The sequence below is a fragment of the Cavia porcellus genome, unplaced genomic scaffold (assembly GCF_034190915.1).
Source record: "Cavia porcellus strain 051 isolate PalLab524CR breed Dunkin Hartley unplaced genomic scaffold, mCavPor4.1 scaffold_33, whole genome shotgun sequence".
NCBI lineage: Eukaryota > Metazoa > Chordata > Mammalia > Rodentia > Caviidae > Cavia > Cavia porcellus.
In genome coordinates, this window is record NW_026947516.1 from 3,892,583 (window position 1) to 3,904,590 (window position 12,008).

Consider the following 12,008-nt stretch of genomic DNA (forward strand, 5'->3'; position numbering starts at 1 on the left):
AGAGAAGGACAAGGAGATTTTTGTGAGCGCTACACCTGCCCTGGAAAGTGAGGTGGGGTGGCCTGTGTGCACTATAACGTAGGAAAAAAAAGGCATACCGTGTTCCCCTTTTGCTCTGGCTGCAGCCTTGAAGTGTTGCCCCAGTGCCCACCCTGCCTTGGAGCCAGCTGATTATCGACTGAAACCTTCACAGACTGCGAGCTAAATAAACCTTTCCGTCCTTAATTTGGTGTGCTGGGTATTTTGTCCCAGCAGGGAGAGAAAAATAACTAAGACACGTTATCCTAATTCTGTAGGGTTGTGTTACTTGTTCCCCTGGGAGTTACGACCATGGAAGTTATAAATAATAAAAAATGATTCTAAATAATTTTTGCTCAAAATGACCACAGCCCCCACACGTAGGAAAGTCTGTTTTAACTCCATTTAAATATTGATATCTTTTTTTTTTTGTTTTGTTTTTTTGTATCAGGGATCGAACTCACAACCTCGTGCTTGCAAGGCAGGTGCTTATGCCACTGTGCTAAATCTCTGGTCCTGCTATCACTTTAATTTAGCTTTTGTTTCAGGATAGGGAGTTAAACACAGCACCAATTACAGTACAGGAAAAATGTCTATACTTTTGCAATTATAGGTAGCATCATTTTTCAGTTGCTGTTGGTATGTGTTGTAAGATCTCACTGATATTTCATTGACAAATAAGAAGTTACACAACATATTAAATGCTTCTTCGTTTTAAATCTGTCACAGAGCCATGATTTTCCCTTTCCTTTGAAAATTGTTTTTTAAAATGAATTTTTCACAGAATGGACTTACGTTTAGGGAAAGAAAAAAATAAAATAAAACAACTTACCAAAGAATTATTGACAAGCTTACACCTTCAGAGTTCCCCTTAGAGATGTATTTCAATTTTTTTTTTCTTTTGGGGCTAAGAAAATAATTAGGAGATAAAATTCAGTTTCATGATGTTGCCTTCCCCGTCTTGGTAAAAGCTTGTCAGTTTGCTGATCTTCCTTGGCTCTCCTGCTGGAAACTCAAAATGCACCGTGAATGTCAAGCTTGTCATATAAATATTTTAAAAAACGGGTGATGTTTGTCAGCAACATAGATTTTGTTACGTTCTTGAATCTCAGTTTTTCTAGACTGAAACAGGAAATGTTTGAGAAGTTAGAACTTGCATCCGCTCACCTTTCAACCTGTCTCTCCTTTCTGTGAACTTGTTAATGGTTAGGACATGATTTATAAAACAAAAGTGTAGGTGTTACTTTGAAGGCAATAAGATTCACTATGATGCCCTTTATGGTTTGACAATTATCTTCTTTTGAAGTCCTGTAAGGTCTCCAGTGTAGATTTTATTGGTCTTGTTTTGTACTGTTTTGTTCAATTTTATTATAACTGATGATATAGGCAATTCTTTTTAAGATAGCAAGAGGCAGTATGGTAACCACTGTGGATCACCTTGTATTCTGTTTTTACATCATGTACTATGTCCATCCTTTGGATTTGATTGACTCTGTCTGGTTATGTCACATTTGGTTTTATTCTCTTCACAAAAAAAAAAAAAAAAAAAGTAATAAGAACTGTAGGAGTAATAAAACCCAAAAAGTGTAATTGTTGTTGTAAAAAAAGAAAGGAAAAGAAAGTGATCTAAAGGATAAAACTGCATGTATATTTAAGTGTGTAGGATAGAAAACCATATTACTGAGTTCTTGTTGGATCATTGAACAGAACTGTCTGCAATCTCACTGTATGAATGTCTACTTTGTATGCTTTAATTTTGTAATTTGGACAACTGTTTCTAAGATGATAGTATGTAATCTATTAACTAGTGATTTCTTACTGTATATTTTTTCTCTCAAAATTCTGTATTACTTGTACCCTTTTACTCTTTGTCTTTTTTTCTCTCTCTCTCTTTAAATAAATAAAAAAAGTGTAGGTGTTGAGACCTTGATCCTTGTGTGTCTGTACTGAGATTGAGGGAGCCTTTAAAAGTAGGGCATAGCGGGAGGGTTTGGGTCATGGGGAATGTGTCTTTACAAGGAAATAAAGTAGTTTTTCATGTGACTCTGAACTTCTGTGGAGCTCAAATCAGCAACAGACTCAACACCTCACCATATCCTACTGCTGGCTTTCTGGGATTTTCCAGCACAGATCTGGCTTCTGTTTGCCTCCTTTAACTATCTGAGATGGTGGAGGACCACCCTGCACTGGACACGACCACCCTGCACTGGACATGACCACCCTGCACTGGACATGACCACCCTGCACTGGACATGACCACCCTGAACTGGACACGACTACCCTGCACTGGACATGACCACCCTGCACTGGACACGACCACCCTACACTGGGCATGACCACCCTGCACTGGACATGACCACCCTGCACTGGACACAACCATCCTGCACTGGACACGACCACCCTGCACTGGACACGACCACCCTGAAACTGGACACGACCTCCCTGCACTGGACGTGACCACCCTGAAACTGGACATGACCACCCTGCACTGGACATGACTACCCTGCACTGGACATGACCACCCTGCAGTGGACATGACCACCCTGCACTGGACACGACCACCCTGCACTGGACACGACCACCCCGCACTGGACATGACCACCCCGCACTGGACATGACCACCCTGCACTGGACACGACCACCCTGCACTGGACACGACCACCCCGCACTGGACACGACCACCCTGCACTGGACACGACCACCCTGCGCTGGACATGACCACCCTGCGCTGGACACGACCACCCTGCACTGGACACGACCACCATGCGCTGGGCACGACCACCCTGCACTGGACACGACCACCCTGCACCGGACACGACCACCCTGCAGTGGACATGACCACCCTGCACTGGACACGACCACCCTGCACTGGACATGACCACCCTGCACTGGACATGACCACGAAACTCTGCATCCCAGAACATAATCAAAATTCCATCCTTTTGCTTACTTTTTCCTGTCTCTTTTTTCTTGATTGTTATCACTTTTTACATGCAGGTGAATATTATATATTTAGCTTTTTATTTATTTTTGCTTTTATTTAATTCTTGTTTTTATCATTTCCTTCTGTCTCTCCTGCCTGTCTTTTTCACCAGTCTTCCAAAACTTGGGTAATCTTGGTTCCTCAATCTTGCTTCTAATCTTTTTCTCTTACTTTATTTTTTCCTTTTATCTTTTTAAAATTTTCTCCCCAAAGTGTAACATCGCTTTATCGAGGAAATGTTGATTGCGTGTAATTTTCTGATTTTGTTTCAGGTTTTGCCACGTAACTAAAAAATCTTGTGTCCGTGGCTAATTAGGTGGCTAATTAACAGTTCCTGTGGTGTGTCATTTGCTGGACTATATTTGATGCTGTTCTTACTGAGGATTGTACTGAGTTAACCAAGGTGACACAGTTGTTGGGATCACTTGTGTTTCCTTGTATATCAATACCAAGATTGTCTGGGGGTCAGAACCTCACTAAATTGATGAAGCCAATCCAACAGTGTCATTCTGTTTATTTAACTCAGAATCAACTGATTAGAGACCTTAAAGGCATATTCAAAACGACAGCTTCATAAAGCCCTTCTCCTTGTATATAACATAATTATTAGACAAGCATCCACCATGAATAACTTTACTCTCCTGCAAAAATAAAATTTATGTACTAGGGTGCACAGCGTGGGACACGGACATGTGAGTGGTATCTTACAACTGTACCTCCCTCTCTGAATACAAAATTCAGATATTCTCTCAAGAGCCCTTGCTATGCTGTAATCTGAATGAATTTGTCAGCTCTGTCTATGGCTACAGCAATGCAAATTTGATTTTAAAGGTCATCTCTCTTTCCATTTTGCACATGAAAGACTTCATTAAGTGGTGGATGCTTCTAACTAGAGATTTTGCCAGTGGTGGAGACATTGAGGTTTGCTGTGTAAATGAGTCCCCCTGTTCAGTTGGTTGTTTGTTTTGAAATGTGTGCTAGCTGCTGATCTGATTTAGACTCTGTAGACTCAAAAGAGAGCACATGTGTAATTCTTGGGGCCGTTGAAGATGGCAAAATATAAGATCATCACTCATTGCTTAGATTTACTGCTGAATCTTATCAATGCCTGTAGGATGTTATATGAAGTTTTTCAGTGCTAAGTTTGATTTGGGACAGGAAATCCAGTTGTATAGATTGTGGAATTGGTGGTCTGAAATGGATCTCTTTCTTTAAATGTAAATGCTTTTAATCTAAAGAAAATTTAAAATCCTGACATCAATGGACTTTCCACAGGATACAGAGTGGTGGATTCAGAGATACAACAAAAGCCCAAATCTCAAACCAGACAGGGTGGTTCACGCCTGTAATCCCAGCACTCTGGTGAGATGGGAAGACTGAAATTTCAAGCCCATCGTGGGTAGTTAAGTGACTTCAGGGGATCTTATCCCATAATAATCAATAAAACAAGGGCTGGGAATGTACTTCAGTGCATACGTCCTCTGATCAACCGTGAATACCATTCACATACACACATCAAATTTTAAAAATAAACTTAACAACCAAGGACTCAGAATCTCAGATCTGCTTCTATCCAGGGTGATCTTGGAGCGCTAACCCCAATACATCACTAAGGTCTACCAAACCAGGCAAAGCTAAGCAACACTGATGGACATCAACTGAGTGACCCGTTTCTTTGGGACTTGACTACTGCTTTCTGATTAGGGTTTGAACCAGAGCAATGGCTCTCAATGATTTTCAGGTTTTTGATGAATGCATTTTGCAGAATAGGATGATGGTAGTTCTTGTGTGCAGATGGTGTATTCACAGAACAGATCATTTGCCTTTTATTCAATCCCCTTCTCTTCCTCTTGCTCCCCCATTTCTATCTCTTGGTACCCCACCCATTTGCAGAAGTTCTGGCTTCCTGTATGCTATTATTTATCATCTGTGTGGCTCTCTAATTAATGTATATTTTGGGCGTCTCCTGTAACAGAGACAATGTGATTTTTAAGTGCGTGTCTGATTTATTGCATTTAATAATATGATCTCAAGATGCATGCATTTTCCTTTAACTGACTCAAGCTGATTCCTTCTTTATGGCAGAGGAGTGCCCCCCTGCAAACCAATTTTCAATCTGAATATGTATCAGAATCCTCTACAGGGTTTGTGAAACACCGTTCGCCCAGGCTGAAACCCAGAGATCCTAGTGGTAGCATTTTTTTTGCTTAAAGAGAAAAAACAAAACAAAGCGGTAAAGGGGTACAAGAAATACAGGATTTCAAGAAAAAATATACAGTAAGAAATCACTAGTTAATAGATTACATATTGTCACCTTAGAAATAGTTGTCCAAATTACAAAATTAAAGCATACAAAGTGGACATTCATACAGTGAGACTGCAGACGGTTCTGTTCAATGATCCAACAAAAACTCAGTACTATGGTTTTCTATCCTACACACTTAAACACACATGCAGTTATATCCTTTAGATCACTTTCTTTTCCTCTCTTTTTTATAATAACAATTACACATTTTGGGTTTTATTACTCCCACAGTTCTTATTACTTTTTTTTTTCCTGAAGAGAATAAAACCAAATGTGACATAACAAAACAGAGTCAGTCAAATCAAAAGGATGGACATAGTACATGATGCAAAAACAGAATACCAGGTGATCAACAATGGTTACCATAATGCCTCTTGCTATCTTAAAAGGAGTTGCCTATATCATTAGGTATAACAGAATTGAACAAAACAGTACAGAATAAGACCAATAAAACCTACATTGGAGAATTTACAGGACTTCAAAAGAAGCATTTTAACATGGACCAGGCTGTGCTGGTACAACAGGGCGTGAGGCCCCGAGTTGGAGAAGACAGAATGTAAGATGTATTACGTGATATCTCAGGTCAAGCTGTAGCTCTCTTTTTCCTCCTTTCACTGTTTTTCTCTTTCTATCGTATTTTCTTCCAGCATCTCTGGTCTCAAATGCTACCTAAGCAGCTCAGGGGTTGCCCGCTGTGGGTCAGCAGCTGGTGATCTTTAACCAGCAAATGAGCGATTTCTTTAAAAGGCTTTGAGGCCAGAACTATTATCTACATTTATTTTATTTTGTTTTACTTAATTTTATTTTTTATTTTATTTTAAAACTGAAGCAAAAGAAGATAGAAATGATACCGATTTTAAGAAAAAATAAGAAATCAACACTAGTTAATATATTGCATATCATTATCTTAAAAGTCATTGTCTAGGTTACAAGAATTAGGCAATCGGGGCTGGGGATTTAGCTCAGTGGCATAAGCGTCTGCCTGGCAAGTGCATGGTCTTGAGTTCGATCCGTGGTACCAAAAAAAAATAGGCATGAAAAAAATAATCAACCACTCAAATAATGAAAACAGAAACTGTTCTTTTTGATGAATTAACAGATTAGTAGTATAACTCTCTAGTGTGTGTGTGTGTGTGTGTGTGTGTGTGTATAGACATATATATTCCTATAGGTATATAATCACTTTATTATTTTTTATTTTAAAAATAAAACTAAAAACATAGAAATGATACAGAATTTCCAAAATAGCAAATTAATAGTTAACTAAAATAGTTAACTAAACAATAACTAGTTAATATATTGCATATGGTCATCTTAGAAGTAGTTGTTCAGATTAGAAGATTTAGGCATGAAAAAATCATCAAACAGTCAACCAATGAGAGCACAAACTGTTCTTTTTGATGAACTAAGAGATTAGTAGTATGGCAACCTACCATGTATATATATTTACACACACACATACGTATATATGTATACCTATATACACATAATCATTTTATTTTATTATTTTTATTTTAAAGCAAACCAAAAAAGAGAGCAATGATTCAGAGTTTCAAAAATAGCAGGAAATTCACACTAGTTAATATATTGCATACCGTTTGTTTAGAAGTAGTTGTTCAGGTTATAAGATTTATGCATGAGGGGGCTGCAGGTTTAGCTCAGCGGCATAAGCGCCTGCCTTGCAAGCAGGCAGTTGTTAATTTGATACCCGGTACCGATAAAAAGGAAGAAAACAAACAAACAAACAAACAAAAAGATTTAGGCATGAAAAAGGTGATCAACCAATGACAGCACAAACTGTTCTTCTGGATGAACTAACGTAGATTAGTAGTGTAGTGGTCTATCTTGTATACATATACACATGCACAGATATGCGTATATATACCTATATAACCTTTTCTCTTATTTCTTTTCTCCTTTGCTCTATGTCAGTTGTTCTTTCTTTTGAGCATTTTCTTTCCCTTTTATTTTGACGCATATATACATATATCTATATACATATAATCATTCTATTTTATTTTATTTTTTGTCACTGGGGAGACAAAGCTCAGAGCTGCTAGCTCTCTCTAGGTTACACTCACTGTAGGAAAGGCCAGATCTGCTCCTCCTGGCTTTTGCAAATTCTTTTTACATCATCCCGTCCTCCAAGAAGGTCACAGATCTGGACAGCTGGGAGGTCACCTGCTTGTGCCTCACCTAGCCGGGAACCCACAGCATTTGTCCGGCTCGCGTGGTCTTTCTTTTGGTCCTCTTTTCTGGACTCAAGGTCTTGGTCTTGCTGGTGTTTCCTGACGTCAGCACGCCCCTGTCTCTGGCAGGCAGACGAGCCCAGTCAGGAGAAAGATCCAGTTTCGTAGCTTCCCTGATTGGCAAATTGAGTGACACGGAGGTTAATTAGCTCCCCTAATATCTCGAGCTGGACGCGGTATTGAAATTAGCTAAGCTGCGTCAGTCGCTGTGTGCCTTGTGCTGGGACAGGCTGCGTGATTGTCCTCGATGGAATGGATTGGTGACAATTTCTGGGTCACTCTTGGAAGTGTCACCAGCGTACATCGAAACAGACTCTGTATGCTGATGGAGAACTTTGATTAAAAACAATATTTATTTTCAGGGAATCCACAGGTAGATAGTCTGAAGTTAATTAGGCCAATGATGGTCTGAGACTTCGATCTCCTCACAGTGCTGGCTAGCTGACATTCAATAGATATTAATTTTTTTTTCATACCAAGGATCAAGCTCATGACCTCACACCAGGCAGACAGATGCTTGCACCGCTGAGCTAAATCCAAGCCAAGACTTGAAAGAAACACAACCTCGCTTCCAAAAGCCCAGACGCAGGAAGAACTTGCAGGTTCCTGGCCAGGTCAGCCAACAAGTCTAAGAATAAAGCAGAACAGCGCCCACCCAAGCCTCTACACTCTTAGGAAAGAGACACACAAGCCTGCAAAGCCAGGAGGGAAGATAAGTGCCCAGGGAGAGCAATTGGGAATGATCTTTTCAAATCTCATTTGATCTTTCTAGAAACTGGACCTAGCAGAGAAAGGTCACACAAACTACACGTCTCAGTCAGCAAAATGCAGGCTTTTGCTGTTTTCCAGAGCTGTGCTGTGGCTGCTTCGCCCCCAGCCCAGAGCAGAGCGTGCTATTTAAGCACCATAGCACACATCTGTTTCGCTTTCTCATATTTGATCCCTTTTAACGGTACCCCCATTGTGTCACCAAGCCCTTCTGCATTGCATTAAAAAAGAAAAAGAAACCTTCTGCTTTTAAGGTTTATCATAAGTTTTCCTGTCCCCCTATAGATATGTATATGAACACTTACATTGTATACAGCGTGGACACACTGTATTGCTAATGTGTGCATATTGTACACCAGTGTACATATACAATGTATCATTCACTGACTGAATACATTGTACTCCTGTGAATTAGTTACATTATATTACTATGCATAATATTATTTAATTATGTTGTTTCATGCAGCCTATTATATTGTCACAGATACATATTACATTATACACATACCTGTGTGATATAGACAGAGTCTGATTTCTTACAGGGAATGTTTCTTGAGTGAAGAAACTGACAGCTATTGTTTTTAATCCTAAGCACCTTAAAATAGGATTTGAACGTCATGGTTGTTTATTACAGTTTGTGGAATGAACCAGGATGTGAATGAAGAATAAATGAACCCAGTTAGGTTTTCCCTGTGAATCCCTCATGCTGTGTTCATGAACAGGTTTACTGTTTGGAAACAAGATGACTCGCTCACTTGGGTTTGCAGAGGGCTTTTTAGGTTTTAGAACTGGTGTCCTGTGTCCAGGAAAAAAGCCAGTTTGGAGCAGCGGGCAGCAGTGGTAGAGGTGGTGGTTAGTTCACCTTGTTGGAAAGATTGTGCTTTCATTTCTTTTTAATTCCTTATTATAAGTTCTTACTACTTTATTATGCCCTAAGTAACCCCAGCCTTTCACAATTAAGTGTCTGTGACTTGTCTGGGCTCCAAAGCTGAGTTGTGTGGTTCACTGACACAAGGGTGGCACAGCTGTGTCACAAGTTTTATTGTGATAAGATCATTACTGGGCTTTTAGACCCCAAGACCAAAGGTAATAATGGACAGGTTGATACATTGTGTCAACTTGAGAAGTTTAGAAATTTAACTAAGGGCTCAGCAGGGAGCCAGGATCCTTACTTTGTAAATATCCTTGAGCCAGTGCAAGAGGAAGGCACAGACCTGCCCTGGAGGAAAGTGGGGCTGTGGCGGGGAGTAGTCTACTTACAGCATAAGGGAGAAGAGTCTTACTCTATGCCCTTTAGATCCTATTGCCTTTGAGGTCTTCTGTTGCCTCAAAATGTTGCCCCCGTGCCATGCCAGCTTGCCTTGGAGCCAGCTGATTATGTACTGAAACCTCCACAGACAGTGAGCTAAATAAACCTTTCTTTCCATCATTTGGGGTGCCAGATATTTTGTCCCAGCAAGGAGAGAAAAGTAACCAAGACCTAGTTATTTTTATTTTCCTAAACTAAAACGTGAGCGTTCAGGTTTAAATGCTGGGTTGGTGCCCTGTGATTAATAAGTGAGCTCTGACTTGCAGTTTGGTACTTGGGGTCTAAAAGGTTCACCATCACGGCTCAAAAAGCACGAAAGTGCCCAGTAATGATCTGGAGTCTATGCCACATCATGACTCCCTTCTTCACAGAATCACGTGTCTTTCGATTAAAAGAGGACAGAAAAGGTTCAGTCGATGACCCCAGACTTGGTGAAGGATCAAATGTTAAACAGGTTCCGAAATGTTAAATTAAAGTATTAAGCAGACTGAAAGTATTTCGAGCAAGAATTCTATCATAGAGTGAAATTCCCCTCTGTAACTCTTAAGCCAAAAAGTATCCAAATCCAGCCTTCTTCTGTCTGAAAATGTGCATCCTCGGAGAATTATCTATATTAGTTTCCTAAGATGATTATCATAAAATCTTACAAAATCAGAAGCTGAAGACAATGATTATTTTTTAGTGTCTGTTTCCAGAGATCATAATTCCATCCATGCACCCATCCACCATGCATCCATTCCCTTCATCCATGCACTTGCCATGCATCCATTCTACCTGTATTTCTACAAAAGAATTGAGGTGCAGAGGATGTCAGGGATGGAGACCTGCCCTTTTTTGATTTTCTTGCCTGCTTCTGAGAAGGAGGCTTGTACACACAATGGTAGCAACCAAGTACCCCAAGATCATCTCCTTGTCTCACTGTGGTTGGCTTCCCACACCTGGGTGGTTCCTCCTATGCGGCAGGGTAGCTCACTCACAGAGTTCAGGGTCTCTGTTATTCAACAAACCGCTTTGTCTTCGCCAAGAGTGAGGCATTTTGTTCACCAAGGAAACCAAGACTCGTTTCAGATGCGAGGGCATCAGAGGAGCAATGCAAGCTCACGCAATGAGGTGGTTCCCTTCTGCTGCATCACAGATATACGCCTCCAGGGGGTGTATATCAGCCCCAAGATTCCTTCTTCACTGGCTCCTGAGCTTTGCATAATCAATAGAAGGTGAACCCACTGTTTAATTGGCCTACACACTTCATGCACCAAGATGAAGCCTGAGAGAAATGTCTACAACTCTCCAAAGTCTTACACTTTTTCAAAAGCATGCCTACTTCATGTGCATGTGTTGGCTTGCTTTTTGACCTACATCAAGTTACTTTTGCAAGGTGAGATGATATACATCCTAGACTCATCATGAGTGACTTTTTCTGATATTACTAAAAGAGAGAGAGAAGAGATCAAGCAGTCACCAAGAAGCGAGTCCTCCCTGGAAATCAATGCCATTCATGGACCATTTTGGGAAAAGCCGGATGCCAAGCCTTCCAGAACTTTGGCTGGGCAACAAGAAGAGACAACCCCAGACTGCTCCCCTTAATTGACTGGCCGATCTGGAGAAACTCAGGCTGCAATGATAGCTATGGAGGGAAAATGCAATTTGATGCTTGTGGTGTCTGGTGTTTCAGGTCTAACGTTGCAGGTCTAGGGCCGCTGGTCTGATCATAGGTTCAGAGGACAGCGGTATGCTGTGTGGCACCTAGGGGGGATCTCTTCTGAGGGTGGTGGCCTTTTGGTTGATTTCCTATCACCTTGTTTTGAAGCCCTGTATCATTTTCATTGATTTGTTGGGTTGGGTTCTGTTCTGTTTTGTTTGATTTTGTTATATCTGATAGCACGGGCAGCTGTTTCAAAGACATTAAGATACATGATGGGAGCCACTTTTTGATTTACTATTGTCTTGTTCTGAAGTCCGTTTTCATTGTTTTGTTTTTATTTATTCTATTATGCTCTGTTTTGTTCGATTTTTACTGACTGACGATATCTGCAGCTATTTGGAAGACACCCAGGGGCATTACGGTAATATACCTCTCGATTTTATATTATTTTGAAATCCTGTGTCACTTACACTGGTTTGTTTGGATTGGCTTTATTCTTTGTCATTTTGCTCAGTTCATTCTCCTTAAAATAAAAGTTTAAAAAAGAAAGAAAAGAGAGGGGGACAAATTTGAGTAGAAAAATCTAAAGCTTATCCAGTGGCTGACGTGGAACTGTTTTCAGTCTAAGGAAGAAATGGAAATTTCATGTCACCCAACCTGGGAATAATTTATCAAAGGAGAGTTTGTGCTTCAGGCACGTGAAATTCCCTAGTTAGAATGGGAGTCAAAAGAAA